This window comes from Seriola lalandi, unplaced genomic scaffold (assembly GCF_002814215.2).
Source record: "Seriola lalandi dorsalis isolate HSWRI2012SDOR001 ecotype SW California unplaced genomic scaffold, Sedor1 jcf7180002054585, whole genome shotgun sequence".
Lineage (NCBI taxonomy): Eukaryota > Metazoa > Chordata > Actinopteri > Carangiformes > Carangidae > Seriola > Seriola lalandi.
Window position 1 is genome coordinate 5491 of NW_019525138.1, and position 14714 is coordinate 20204.

At 37.2% G+C, this 14714-nt stretch overlaps 1 pseudogene; it reads left to right on the forward strand.

The window, feature by feature from the left end:
- The first annotated feature begins 6738 nt into the window (after positions 1-6738).
- LOC147818401 (uncharacterized) lies at positions 6739-8584 on the forward strand (annotated as a pseudogene).
- The last annotated feature ends 6130 nt before the right edge of the window (positions 8585-14714 follow it).

A 14714-nucleotide genomic window follows, 5' to 3' on the forward strand; every position in this document is an offset into this window, starting at 1 on the left:
CCTAGATCGGCTCTTTCCCTCGTTAAAGCTGTCTGTTTGTGTCCAAAATCTCAGCATTCTCATTTAGTGGAATTTCTACACAGAACACTTCAGGATCAGTTTTCCTGTCTATTTGAGTAGCATTCATGAAGAATATGATGGATTTCATGTTTACATGTCATAAAGTTACAGTTACACCTGAGAATTAACAATTGTTCAATAGTACTCATCTATCGTTCTGTGCAGTTGATTCTGCTTTTACTATCATCAGAAGCTAACTCAGTTTTCACATCAAGTGTGATTTCTCTACAAGAAGACCTCAGGATGAGAAGCATATGAAGTTAAAACAGACTTTATTGATATATTCTGTCAGTATCGACATTTAAGGTTAAAGTTGATCTGACCGTCTTGTGTGCGACCAGCAGTCTATTATTGGTAAGACAGTGTTTACAATCCATTCAGAGCAATACAATGTTCACAGTCCAGTCGGCCTCACACACTGTTAACATCATTACATAGCACTCTGTGCCTTTTTTCACTTTACCTGTCTTTTTTGACAGGAAAGCACACTTTTTAGTTCTATAGTTATGAAATAGTTACAGGTAGTTATTCAATTACTTATTCCATTAAAACATGACAATAGTACATCAATCTATACACGTCAAACTCAGGGTTTGGTTACAGGTCCGGCAACTGCCACTTGAGTAATCATTTGCACACTGGTAATTAGAATATGGGTTTACTGATTGTTTATTAATGATTGGGTGTTTTCATGCATTTTCAAATACTGCCAGCCCAACTGTGAATGTATCATACCTAATTGTAATTTGTATTCATATATGATATCACAATAGCATGAGAAAAATCAGCAGTCAATGGCTGTGACTTACCACTTTTATATTGCTGTGAACACATGACATGTCTCTACATTCAGCAATATATACACAAAATTCATGATTTGATATGCTTGAAGGACTGTATTAATGTATTTTATTACAAAATTTGGTTCATAACATACACATACACAATTAAAAGGTCACCCAGATCTGAGCCAATTGTCATACCTCTGTCAGGGCAGCCAAAGCACCGCTGTCTCCTCACTCTTGCTCGCCCACTCATTCACTCCCGTGTTTAAAATTACTCATTAGCCAGTCGTTGGCCCGCACACTGCTGCTAAAACACTAGTGGTGCCAAACATTATGAAGGCAAGCGTATTACAGTATGTCTGTCTTACACACCACAGACAGCTCTCCCCTCTGCCGCTGCCTGTCAATATCCCCAAATTCCCTCTGTGTCCACCTAAGCTCGCCACCCTTAATGACTTTAGGACTAATTGTCCTTACAGATGGATGGTGCTTATCGGTTAGGCCACAAAACTATAATTCAACAGTTCAGTAGCTACTCTTCTGTATTCCCACTAGTTAGCATTATGTATTGGCTAGCTCCCTAGCTAGTTAACTTAGCTACCCTGTGCTCACATATTGCCTAAATTTCTGCGAGTAACGTAAACTAACACTGCCAATGTCACTTTTTAATCACATACCGAAATTCCAACTTCACAGACTGCATTAGAAAAACATACTTACTCCGATTATTGACGTTGCTCATTCTGGATTTCACTGTTGCTTCCACTTTCGCGCCACTTTCCTGTGAATTCTTTCACATTCATGGAGTGAGCTTCTGAGCATGCACAACACCCGTCTTACGCGAACGCATTTAGGACATTCAGGGTATCTCAGACTTAATCCTTGTTTTAAAAATTATAAGGTTGTTTTTAGAGGACAAAATAAATTGCAATAAAAATAATCAAAATTTTCCACATCAGTTTTTCATGTTGGTTTTTCACCAACATCAAATATGATGACAACTGTCATGTATTCATTGATTTTCAGGATTGTAACCCTTAAAGTCACAGTTTGTTTAAATAATGCCACTTCATGAATTATTTTCCAGGCCATATGGAAAAGTAATCAGAACCAATCGCATTGCATATAGGCACACACACATATTTATAGTGCACCCCCCCAACTCTCACACACACACACACACACACACACACACACACACGTCTTCAAAGCTCAATAGCCTACTAACCTATGTACTGAAATGTACTGCACCTATGAGGTATATTATTCTATTGAGTTTGAATGCCATTTATTCCACTGGCCTACAATGCACCATAATAGAGTAGCTACACTGAAAAAAGGGAAATATTGGGTCTTTGAATTTAAAAAAGTGAAGTTAGTAAAAGCAACACAATTCATTTATATTTTGTTTGTGAACATGGTTTGATCAAATACACTTAAGTTGTTTATAATGAATGTTGAACTAACTAGTTTCTTGCAAGTTGATTGAAATTAATAAAATTAAAATAACAAACTCATTGTAATCGAGTTTAGTCTCTGGCCGTTCGAATGTCGCCAGTCGGCAGTGTCGTTATCCCTCCGGAACAGAAGGTGGCGCTTACGCGCATGTATTTGGATGCCAAAAATAGACCAAGAAGAAGACCTCTCAGAAGGAAAGACCGTGAACCATAATAGATCCATGCCGCTAACGGACCGTTGTGGAAAAGTCTCTACTCTTTGCAGCAAGAGGTCGTGACCAGTATCTGAAAAAGTAAGTTTTTCAAATGTATATATGTTCCTGTTAGAGTAAGTTGGGCGACAGTCATCTTGAGCCATGTCAAACAGTACCGTAATGTAACGAGCCTGTTAACTCTAACTTATAGCCTATTTGCATAACATGTTGGGGAATTTTAGCTAACACCCGCTAGTTTTAATGTCGACAGTAAGCGTCAGTGTGTGTTTCCTAGTGTTGTTTTTGGCGGCCTGTTTTGATTTTAGTTTTAGTCTAGTCTTTGTGTCAAGCTGTCATTTTAGTTTTTATTAGTTTTAGTCACGTTCATACTCTTTTTAGTTTAGTCAAGTTTTAGTCGACTAAAAGTCTGAGCATTTTAGTCTTATTTTAGTCAGAATCATCCATGACTATTTTAGTCTAGTTTTAGTCGACGAAAACTGATGACATTTTAGTCTAGTTTTAGTTAATGAAAATGTTATTTTAGTCTCTTTCTAGTAATGCAATTCTATTTAACCCAGTATAGTATAAGTACCTAGTAGTATAGATTAAAAACCAAAATTTTCTTTTAGCCAAACCCACAACACATTCTGTTTTTTTTCCCACCTCTATGTAATGAAAGTGTGTCCAAATGTCATTTCGTCTTTTTCTTCCAAAGAAGAACCCCGACTGGCTGCCGGCCATCGGTCCTTTTCTTTGTCGTGTTATGTTTCTGAAATTGTCGTTCAACCGCAGCTGCATCTTCTAAATGCCGCCCACGAGTAGGGATTGAGGAAGTGAAGTCGCGTGCGTCGGCGCAGTGCGACCTGATGAAGTGAGACACAGGAAACAGAAATACTGCAAAATAATAATAACTCGACTAAACAAGTCGAAATGACGTTATAACATTTTGTCTCGTCTCGTTTTAGTCAACGAAAATGAGGAGACATTTTAGCAGAGTTTTTATTTTGTAAACCACATTTAGTCTAGTTTTTATTCTTCAACAATATTGCATTATATATTTAATCATAGTTATCGTCACATGACCAGCATTTACCTTGCGTCTCGTCTCGTTTTCGTCATGTGATAAAGGTTCGTTGACGAAGATATTTAGTCATAATTTTCGTTGTCGAAAGCAACACTAGTGTTTCCATGCTGAGCCCGCGGCTCCCGGGCCTGCTGCTGCCCACAGTGCTACAGCCGTTGCAGAGCAGCCGTTAGCCAGCTGTGACTATGGCGAGTGGGCGAGGAGGGGAAATAATAACTTGTATTAAGTTATGACATGTTTAGCATTGTGTGTGTGTGTGTTTGTTGTTTTGTTTTTTTACTGAGACACCTGACTAATGCTAAATATTTTCTTTCACAGGTTCACTGTTCCATTTGCATTCAATACATTCAAAAGGCTCTGTAATGGGTAGGTACTCTCACATTTATTTAACCTCTTCAAACCGCAGGGATCACACAGAGCAGAGTGACAGAGGGCCCAAAGTGACTGCAAAGTGACAGAATAACTTATACAATATAATATTTTCATTCAAAAACTCTTCACTTGTACTGTTTGAGTTGTGATTTTGAGTAAAAAATGACAAAAATCTACTTTTCGCTTTAGTGTATTGTAGATTTTTTCACTCATACTTCTTTTATAAGCACATTACATGAATGTTTATGATTCTAGTGGAATGCCCTAGGTACCAAACACATGGTGTTCCATAAACATTAAGTATTGTTTATAAACCCAAATGTTAAAGAAGTAAAAATGACATAAAAATGGCTTAGTCCCCAGAGGGTTAAAAAGAATGTGAGATATTGATAAAATGTTAATTATAGGGGGCGTCGTGTGGCGTAGTGGTCTAAGCAGGCGCCCCATGTGTAGAGGCTACAGTCCTCGCTGCAGTTGGCCCCGGTTCGAGTCCCGCATCGGACGGCCTTTACTGCATGTCATTCCCCCTCTCTGCCTCCCCATTTCCTGTCTCTCTCCACTATCCTGTACAATAAAGGCACAAAAGCCCAAAAAAATATACTTAAAAAAAAATGTTAATTATATATATATAATCGAAAATATTTACTTGCTTTATTCTGCCAAATATCGCTGGTCTAAACAAGCAAATGTTAGTCCTTGTGTTTAAAGTCCTATGAATTTATTTGGAATTGATAGCATATTTCCATCTTGTATAGAATTTTGGTAGTGCAGGGAGCCTTTTTGTTCTGATTCGCAATTTGGGGATGAATGATATGACTAATGATGATGTTGATGTATGTTGCAGGATTAGGTCCAGTGAATGTGGAGCTGTAAGGGGTGCACAGAAACTGTATCAAGTAGGGCCAAGCTTTTACATCACTACAAGTTAAAGCATCCACATTTTGGACGTAGTTCTCGCTATCCATGTACATACCAGCACTGTCCATGCACATTTAAGACGTGGAATGCCCTTTTTGTCCACCAAAGTAAAATCCACACCATAGGTGTCCCTCACAAAAAAGAAGCTATATTCAGTTGTCACATTTGTAGTTGTACTGATTTAGCATCAGAGAAGGATTACTTTTCTCATATAAATGCACATCTCAAACGAAACAAGACAGTCATTTGTATGTTTTTAGGATGTGACTTTAAGACAAACATTTATTGTACTTTTAAATCACACAAAAACCGAAAACACCGCTATCACACATTGGTTGATTTTAAACCAGAAGTAGTTATAACTACAAGGATATCATCTGTGAATGAATTGGAAGCAAACAGTGGAGCAGTCAGATACTGCCATTCCTTCAAACACTCATTCTCATACTGAAGACTTGCAGAAGGTCATTGAGCATAGATTTGCAGCTGCTTTGCTGAAGTTAGAACATTTGGTCCATGTGCCCACTTCAGCTGTAGATGAATTTCTCGGGGAACTCCATCATTTGATCTATTCTGCCCCTGTGCCATTATCTTGTGACATTGTGAGCGACATCTTTCATCAGAGAAACCTCTTTGTTGATGAACTTGTAATTAGAGAAACTGTTAATGCAATTTGTTCTGGTAACCCAGTATAGAGCCAGTTGAATACATTCTTGATGCTAAAAGCAAACGCAGTTTCCAATATGTCCCAATATTGAAGTCCTTAAACAGCTGTTAAGTAGAGGGGATATCATTACAAAAGTTGTTGAGGGTCATCAAAGTCAGGAAGGCACAAATTCTGGTGTGACACATCAGTACAGATCCTCAAGGGACGGCTCTCTATTTAAGGAAAATGTTTTTTTTGCTGGAGAAAAGCCAAGGATCATCCTAAATTTTTATGTTGATGTCTTTGAAACTTGTAACCCACTTGGCACCTCACAAAAGAAGCATAAGCTTTGTGCTGTTTATTGGGTATTGGCTAACTTGCCCCCGGGGTCTCATTCTGCTTTGTCATCTATCTACCTGTCAGTATTGTGCAAAACCGATGATGTAAACACCTATGGTTATGATAAAATCTTTGAACCTCTTCTACAGGATCTAAAAACTCTTGAGGAGCTTGGTGTTTATGTCCCACTGTGAATGAGTCACTTCAAGGTACAGTATTCAGTGTAGTGGCTGACAACCTGGGAGCTCACAGTGTTGCAGGATTTTTGCAGAGTTTTTCAGTGGAATACTATTGCAGATTTTGCACAGGAAGCAGAAGTGATATTCAACTACATTCTGTTGCATCTGGTGCATTTAGTCTGAGAACCAAGGAGCTACATCAGACCCATGTCAGACGGGTCAAAGATACAGGTACAAGTTATTTTCGTTTTAAGTTTCCCAACAAATGGGCCGACAGGACAAACAAACCTCATGTTGTGTCACAGAGTTTCTCTAGCAGAAACACAGCTTGCATGGTGATTTGGAAAGACATATTGAAATCAAAGGTGGTGTGCAATAATTGAGGGGAGGGTTTATGACAATTTGTACACTTTAAATTAGAATTCATGGGGTTATTATTTCAGTTAAAATGTAAGCGATTAAAAGGTCTTCCATTTAAATTCATGGGGTCTTTATTTCTTCTAACCTAGCTTCAAAATTCTGTGCAGGGTGTCCTCAGATCCTTGAAGTGCTAAAATGTCTGAAATTTAATTAAATAAATATTAGTTGATTATTCTATTTTTTTTCCAGCATACTACTATATTTTTTACTGGATGTGCCATTTTAAATTATATTGATGTCTGATTAACATTCTTTATGTTTCAGCAGAATAAAGGGCGTTGAAGATGGCCGTGCCTGTGATCGTGAAGATCTTACTGACTGATGGCAGCTGTCAGAGGCTTGCACATGGGCTCCCTGAATCTCTTGAAGACCTTATGGCTGAAGTCAAAAAACAGTGTAACCTTGAGGGAAACTTCAGACTTCAGTTTATGGACTCATTGTTTGACAATGAGTTTATGAACCTAACTTCAGTTTCAGAGGTGGAGGACAGAGGGACTCTAAAAGTAATTGAAAGCCCAACAAATGACTCTTCATCACTGTCAGGTCAACTTGTGGATACAGATGTACTGTCATCAAATGAGTCTACAAGCTCATGGACCTTCTGGCCAGCTGTGTTTCATGTACCGAGGTTCTCCTATGATGCAGAATTAAAACTTCAGCAGGCAGGTTTAGTCTACATTCAAAATGGCACTGTACTCATTCCAGATCCCAAGTTGAAGTCAGCCATCCTTGATGGGTTAGTGCAGGAAATTGTGCAGTATAAAGTCTATGTCAGTGATAAGGAGATAGAACAAGAAGCCCAGAGTCTCATCAAGAAACATCCATGTCTAACTGAGAAGGGGTCCAGTACTGGATATGGTGGATGGAAGATGAGTTTAAAATATAAACTATCTAACTACCGACACAACTGAGAAAACTGGGATGCCCAGAAGTGACAGTGAACTCTTTAAAAAACAAACCTGTTGGAAAGCGCAGGGCAGTCTTTGGCATCAAAAAGGCAAAGAGAGCAGAAGTTAATTTTTGCCCCACATACCCATCAGCTGAAACTGAGGAGAGTCTAGAAGAAATGCGGAAAGCTTTACTCTTGGATGTAAAGGAGAGGAACAACCGAGAGGCTGTGAAGTTCAAGATGGAAAAGACTTTCGCATATAGAACACAGGAGGTTGTTCGAGATGCACCGATGGTGGATGATTTCATGGCAAGATGGCCAGCTTTGTTTGAAGTCAGTGAGGTAAGGCTGATCTCATGCTGTTTTGTTTTGTTTTTTTTTATGTTAGATTGGCTGTTGAAGGACTGTCTTGTGTGCACTGGCAAATTGCTATTATACCTAATAGCACATCACATGTCTGTGCTTCATCTCCCTCCTTCACTGTCCTGCTCTGCTTTTATGCGTGATGGTGACATTCTCCCTGAGTCCTCTGTGGTTTTTCAGATCAACGCTGAATTCAAAAGAATCACCACCGTTCCACTTCAGTCCAAGTTCCTGCCTCAACTAGACCTCCACTTTGACAATCTGACAAGGCTGTTCCAAACGAGAGGAGGACAGCTAGGGGAAAAGCTCAAAAGAGTCACTACACAAATCGCTAATGTAAGTAATGAAAATTTATTTTCCTATATTCCACCTCTTCTTTCTTTTCTAAGCGCCTTTAATCTTCCTCCACCATGGAGTACACAGCAAGGCTCGCAAAATCATAGGAAACTTGAGACAAATACCGTGCGTCCTTAGGACAGTTTATACCAATCGATGTTGTTAAGTTAAAGCACATGAGCTGAATTAAGACACTAATCTAGAAAATTTGTCTTGTCTGTTTTGTACAGAGCCTGGATAACAACACCATCAATGAGGTCATTGAAGACACCACTGTTGGGATCTATGTTGTCAAAGAACATGCTTCAGGTGATGAAGTAGAGGACATTGGCATTGTTCTTGAAGGCATCAAGGTGATGCAAGATCTCGATAATGTAGAATTAGCTGTTGCTATGCTGTTCGGACTGATGTATGTGCTCAACCTGAGCTACCCTGCTGACCTCCACTACACTTTCGAGGTTATCCAAAAGATTTGGATGGAACTGGATGGAAGTAAGCTTTCCAACAAAGCACTTGCTCTGAAAAACAGGCTCTCTCAATGAACTGGTCACACCGATATCCCTGCACCCTTTTTCCTATTTGTGTTATTTGTCCTTGATGAGTCCATGCAGGGTTTATGACTTTTTGTATGCAAATCTACTTTGATTTGTCATTAATGTAAAATGGTGTTCACAGGGTTAACCATCAGGTTTTTTTTTTTAATGAACACTAGCTCTTACTTGCCTAATTCAGATGTTGGCATCTTTTGTTTACTGGTTTACAGTTAAAAAAAATACTGTTGTTATTTTGTATTTGCTGTTGAGGATGCACTTGTGCAGTACTAACACATTCTGAATGTACTGCAAAAAGTGATTTGTGGTTTGTATTTATTATTTTTTGGTTTGTTATTTGTCTTTTGAATCTACTGATATTCTAATGGTCACAGCTTTGTATTTCTGTGCTGAAGTTACTGTATGTGTCTGATTCAATGTGTGAACACTAGCGCTTACTAGCCCAATTCAGATTGTGGCATATTTTGTTTACTGGTCTACATTAGGAAATACTTTGTATTTCCTGTTGAGGATGCACTTGTGCAGTACTAACTGTTCACAGTTTTTGAATGTACTATGTGAAGTAAAATGATTTGGGGTTTGTGTTTTGAATCTACTGGTATTCTAATGGTCAAAGCTTTGTATTTCTACGCTGAAGTTACTGTATGTGATTTGCAAAGTTTTATGGAAGAATACAGTAAATTTTTTCAATGAAATCAGTTTTGATTTTTGTATTTGCATACAACACAAAACTGATGTCTACAATGCATTTGGCTGGCTTTAACAAATCAAGTTACATTTAGAGACCTAACCTGGGTTGTAAGGAAATAATACAATTGCTTTTAATTTACATAATACATTAAAATAATATTAATATTAACAAATCAAGTTCGTTATATTTGAAAATCAGTTATCCTGAACATGATAAAATCGCTTTCATACTACTTAATTAATTAGTCTTGCAGTAGCTTAAAAAAAATACGTTAACTCAACTTAATTATTTCAAATACCTGAACATGATTGAAATATTTTGGTTTAACAAGTAATAATTCATTAAGAAAAACAAGGGCATTTTGTCAGTTATCCACATTCTTATCATGTGGGACCGATGTACAATTAAAGTCAAGTAAATCCAAAGGATTCTTTTTTTCAGTGTATGCCACACAGCTATGTCACCAGGAAAATAAATGTATTTGCTCCAAAGTCCAAATATAATTTCATCCAGTTGAAAAAAGTAACTATGCTTTTTGAACCTGGACTTCAGAATGAAAGACTATGCATGATGTTATGCTGTAATGGAAGAGGGATCAACATTTGCATGCCTTCATTGGAAAAAATCTTTTTTTAACCTTCAGTTGTGATTGTAAATTTTTTGTGTATGTATTTTATTATAGACATAGATCTGAAGACATATCAACTGTCATTTCTCTCCACAAAGCCTCAGGATGAGGTTTCCTGCCTTGCAGAGTTGCAATCATATAATCTGAATTTGTTCAGTTTGCCCTGCAAAAGCCCAATTGGTCATTTGTGCACTACTCTCGCTCAAAGCAGATCCTTCTGTGTTAGAGATATTGTTAATCAGTTTTCATTTTATTCACAAATTTTTCACATTAACTGTCATTTCTCTCAGGAAAGTCTCAGAATGATGTTTATGAAAACATTGAAATGTTCATCTCTGCACTGCTCTCACTCAAAGCAGTTCATTCTACATTATGTTTAACACTAAATGAACTTTGAACAAGAGTAGCACACAAATTGTTTGTTTTCTGGTCAGTCCCATCCAATTTCTTTCTTCATATACGTCATATTTGCAACTAGAGCAGACAGGAAACATAATTCTGAGGCTTTCCTGAGAGAAATGAGAGTTGATGTGAAAAATGATAGATATATGACAGATATAAAAAAGTTTATAGCACCTGGTATTCCCAGTCAGTCTCCCATCCAATTACTAAAAGTACTAAAAAGATGATTTCTAGTGACCAAGAGATGAAAAAGTCTACAAATCAGACCAACAAGTCAACACTATTCTTGCATGAAGGACAGATCTGATACAGGATACATCAAGTCTCTCTCTGAATGACAGAACTTGAGCTGCTTATATCGTATGTTGTTCCGGGTGTTGTAACTAACATTTGTCATCTGACCTTTACCTCTGTTTCACTTTTATTGCTTACCTCCTCCTAAAAGGGGGTGCATCACTAAATCTCTGCAGGATGTAGATAACTAATAAACAACAATATAACCATAAACTCCAGATATGTAATGGATCCCTTGACATCCTGCTCACCCCAAAGGTCAGCAGCTTACCAAAGGTTCACATTCTTAACATTCTTAAACCAAAGTTACCAACATGCAAAACAAATGCAACCTTACAATCCTCCCTTTTTTATATCCCCTTTTTTTTCTTCAGGGGCTGAGGTTACATGTTGATTAACATATATTCAATAACTATATAATAATTATATATAATTATAAGAGATAACATTTGACATCACATGCATAACATATCAAAGTCCTCAATGCAAATAGGGGCGAAAAACCCTATGAAAAGGGAAAATTCCCGTACCACCCCTAGAAATACTTTACAGCCATATTTAGGCGGTTGCCTTCTTGGCTTGCACTGGGCACATATTCTTTTCCAATCACTTAATTATTCCCTTGATGTTTTCGTTTCAATACAATAACATGAATACATGAACATGAATAAATGAATATACATGCTAACATAAAATTTAAGTATATTGACTATTTCAACTACAATTTCTGCTTCAGACACAAAACATACTAAAGTATTCACATTTTCACATTTCACATTTATCTTCTATCTCCCCTCTTTTTATTCAGTTTCTAACTTTATCCAATTGCTGCACCGGTCCTTGATGATGACTAGAAGAGTTATAGCTGTTAACATCCTTCATCTGTTTTAGTTTCTGTTGTTGCTTCTCTGAGGTCCTCAGTCCACTGCTTCTTCTTGGCTGTTGCATTGGGTCCCGCCTTAGTTTGCTGGCATGGACCCATTGATCCTAACCTTTGACCTTAACTGCCGTTCTTGTTAACAGCAGGACTTGAGTTTGTGACCCGTAACGTGGTTCTCCAGCAGTCTCTGTCAAGCTCCCTCCCCACACGTCTCCTTAATACCTCATGCAGTGACAAACCAGTAGTTATCATCAAGTTATTGCCTTGAGCAACAGAATCTCCCTTAGCCTGTCGTGCACATTTCACTATGGCAATCTATGGCAACATCAATGCAGATAATAATTCCTTGCTAAGACCTCGCTTTCCTGCTGTCTTAACAAAGCCTCTGTTTTCCTAAATTTGACTAAAGTTGTGTGCTGCTGAAAAAGCATATTTAGAATCTCTGTAAATTGTTACTGCTTTATTTTCTGCTAACAAACAAGCTCTCGTCGATTCAATTCAATTCCGCTGCCTTTGCTGATTTTACTGGTAATTTAAATGATTCTGTGCATTTCCCTGTATTATTCTCAACTGAATAACCCACCAAAATTGGCTTATCATTTGGACACATTGATGACCCATTATTATTTATAGAATTTTTTTTTTTTTCATTGGTGTCTGTTGTAAATCTGCTTACTGCTTGATGTTGAATTAATTAACTCCATACAATCATGATCAATATCAACATCTTCTTCCTGTTTACCCTGAAGTAATGCCTTCAAATGCACAGCTGGATTTGTGTGTGCTGCTGTTGAAATGATGAGATTTTGTGTCCCTGTCAAAATATATTCATAATTACTATGTCTCTGACTAGGTATCGTAATATTTAATAAGACAATATTTACTGCATGGGAAGTGTGAAAAATCATGGGATGTCACAGTACAATAGTTTGCGCCTTTTCTACCATTATTGCTGCTGCTGCCACTGCACGCAAACAAGAGACCATGTCCTTAACAATTAATGGCAGCGTTTTAGAATAATAGGCTACTGGTCTTGGACTGTCCCGATGAATCTGCACCAAGACAGCTGCAGCCACATTTCCGTACTCTGCCACATAGAGGTGAAAAGTCAACTTATAGTCTGGCAGGCCCAGAGCTGGAGCAGAACACAGCATATATTTCACATGACGAAAAGCATGTCTCATTTCCTCAGTCCACTGAATAGTTAGGGGAGTTTCTTTCAGTGTAGCAGCACGTAACACAGCATCATATGTCGCATATTCTGGTAACCCTGCCCTTAAATGGAATATCACACTGACCTGCATCTATTATACCGAAAAACATAATTTCAGATTTTTCAATATAAATTTTTGCACCAAAAGCCTTCCCATATATATCAATGTCTTTCATAACATACTTCACACTATGTCTTTTACTGTGGAGGTAATTTTCATGGTTTGCTATGGCAGACACTTTTTGTTAGTTTTGTTTTGGAGTTTTTGTCACTTCCTGTTTTATTTTGTAATAAGGTTTCCTTGTGTGTCTCAGTGTTTCGCTTCCTGTCTTGTTTCTGTGTAGTGATTGTGTGCCCCGCCCTAATGTGTTTCACCTGTGTGCAATCACCTTGCCTCCTGTGTCTATATAGTCTTTGTGCTCCCCTTTGTCTGTGTCGGTTTGTCTGTTTAGTTCTGGGTTTGTTCATGTCTTGTTGTCTTCATGTCTGCTCATGACACGTTCACGTCTTGATTTTTAATTAAATAAGCCTGCCTGTCTCCCATGTGTTGGCTGCATTTGGGTCCAACTTACCTCGCAAACCCTGACAGTAATATCATCTGCATACTGATAAAACTATTTTTCTCAAAAGGAGTTTTAATACCTCTAATCATTCTATCTTTTTTGACAAATGCTGCCAGAGATTCAACTGAAATACTATTCAATATAGCCGACAAGAAGCAGCTTTGCCTCACAGATCTCTCTAATGGAAATGAATCAGTTATTACACCATTTATTCTAACACAACTTTTGCATTTCCATACAAAAGTTGTTTTTTTTTTAAATCCCTTCCCTTCAAATTCATAGGTGCATATACATTAATTAAGTTAAACATGACATTTCAGAACTGAAAATTTAGAATTAATAATCTCCCGTCATCATCTTTATACTCCACCCTAACATTACTTACATTATGTTATGTAACATTGCAACACCACATTCTCTGTTACTATTGTTATTAACAAAAATCAAATCAGACCATACAGTCCAGTGTGTTTCCGCTTTAACAGCAGGCAAAACTTCCTGCAACTTAAATTTATCCGTTAAGCCACTGCCATTCAGAGAGGATAAATTCAGCTCTGCCATTTGAAAAAAACAAAAGAAAACCCCTATTAACCCTAACCCCTACACTGTAAAAAATTAAATTGTAAAAAAAAAAAAAATGGTCAAATGACTGGCAGCAGCGGCTGCCCAACAAAAACCGTTAAATTAAAGTAAAATATCCTAATTCAAATAAAGTGTAAAAACAATAAATTTACAGAAAGTTCTAATATTTCTACAGACAAAAACAGTTATTTTACAGATTTCTTCCTAACTTATTGATCAAACACCTTCAATAATGTGAATCCACTCGTGTTTCTACAGCAAAAAACTATTTTACAGATTTTTCCTAACTTATTACAATCAAACAACATCAATAAAGTGACGCAAACTAAAGTTTCTGCAGAGAAACTTCTTCCTAATAATAAAATTAAGTGTCAATCGATGAAATAATAACACATGCTAAATATTGTAAAGTAAGCCTTTTGTTTTGGAAGTAAAAGTAAAAAAAATACTGTGTAGAGAGATTAAAATCATCTCAAACTTAAATTTGCGGTATCTCTGTTAACATTTAATCTTTAAGTATTTAAGGTAATGTTAAAAACCTGTAAAAGCACAATCTGAATACAATATTTAATGATTCAGATTCTGATCAATTTTCTTACATTTCTCATGAAATATAATATACTGAAGAAATGCAAATTAAATTGTTATGTCTCTGTATATAGTCTTTCAACTAAAGTGGGATTGGAAACTTAATTACAAACTAGAAAATTCCAGGGAAATTTTGAGTGCCACGGGGGCTACTGCCGGGATGAGTACATGATTTATTTCCAGTGTTCAAAAGTCACCCTGATCATATTCTGGTTTTGAGAAATGTCTTGATATAAAAGACTCTGATATAAAACAATGTCACATCCCTCCATCATGTATT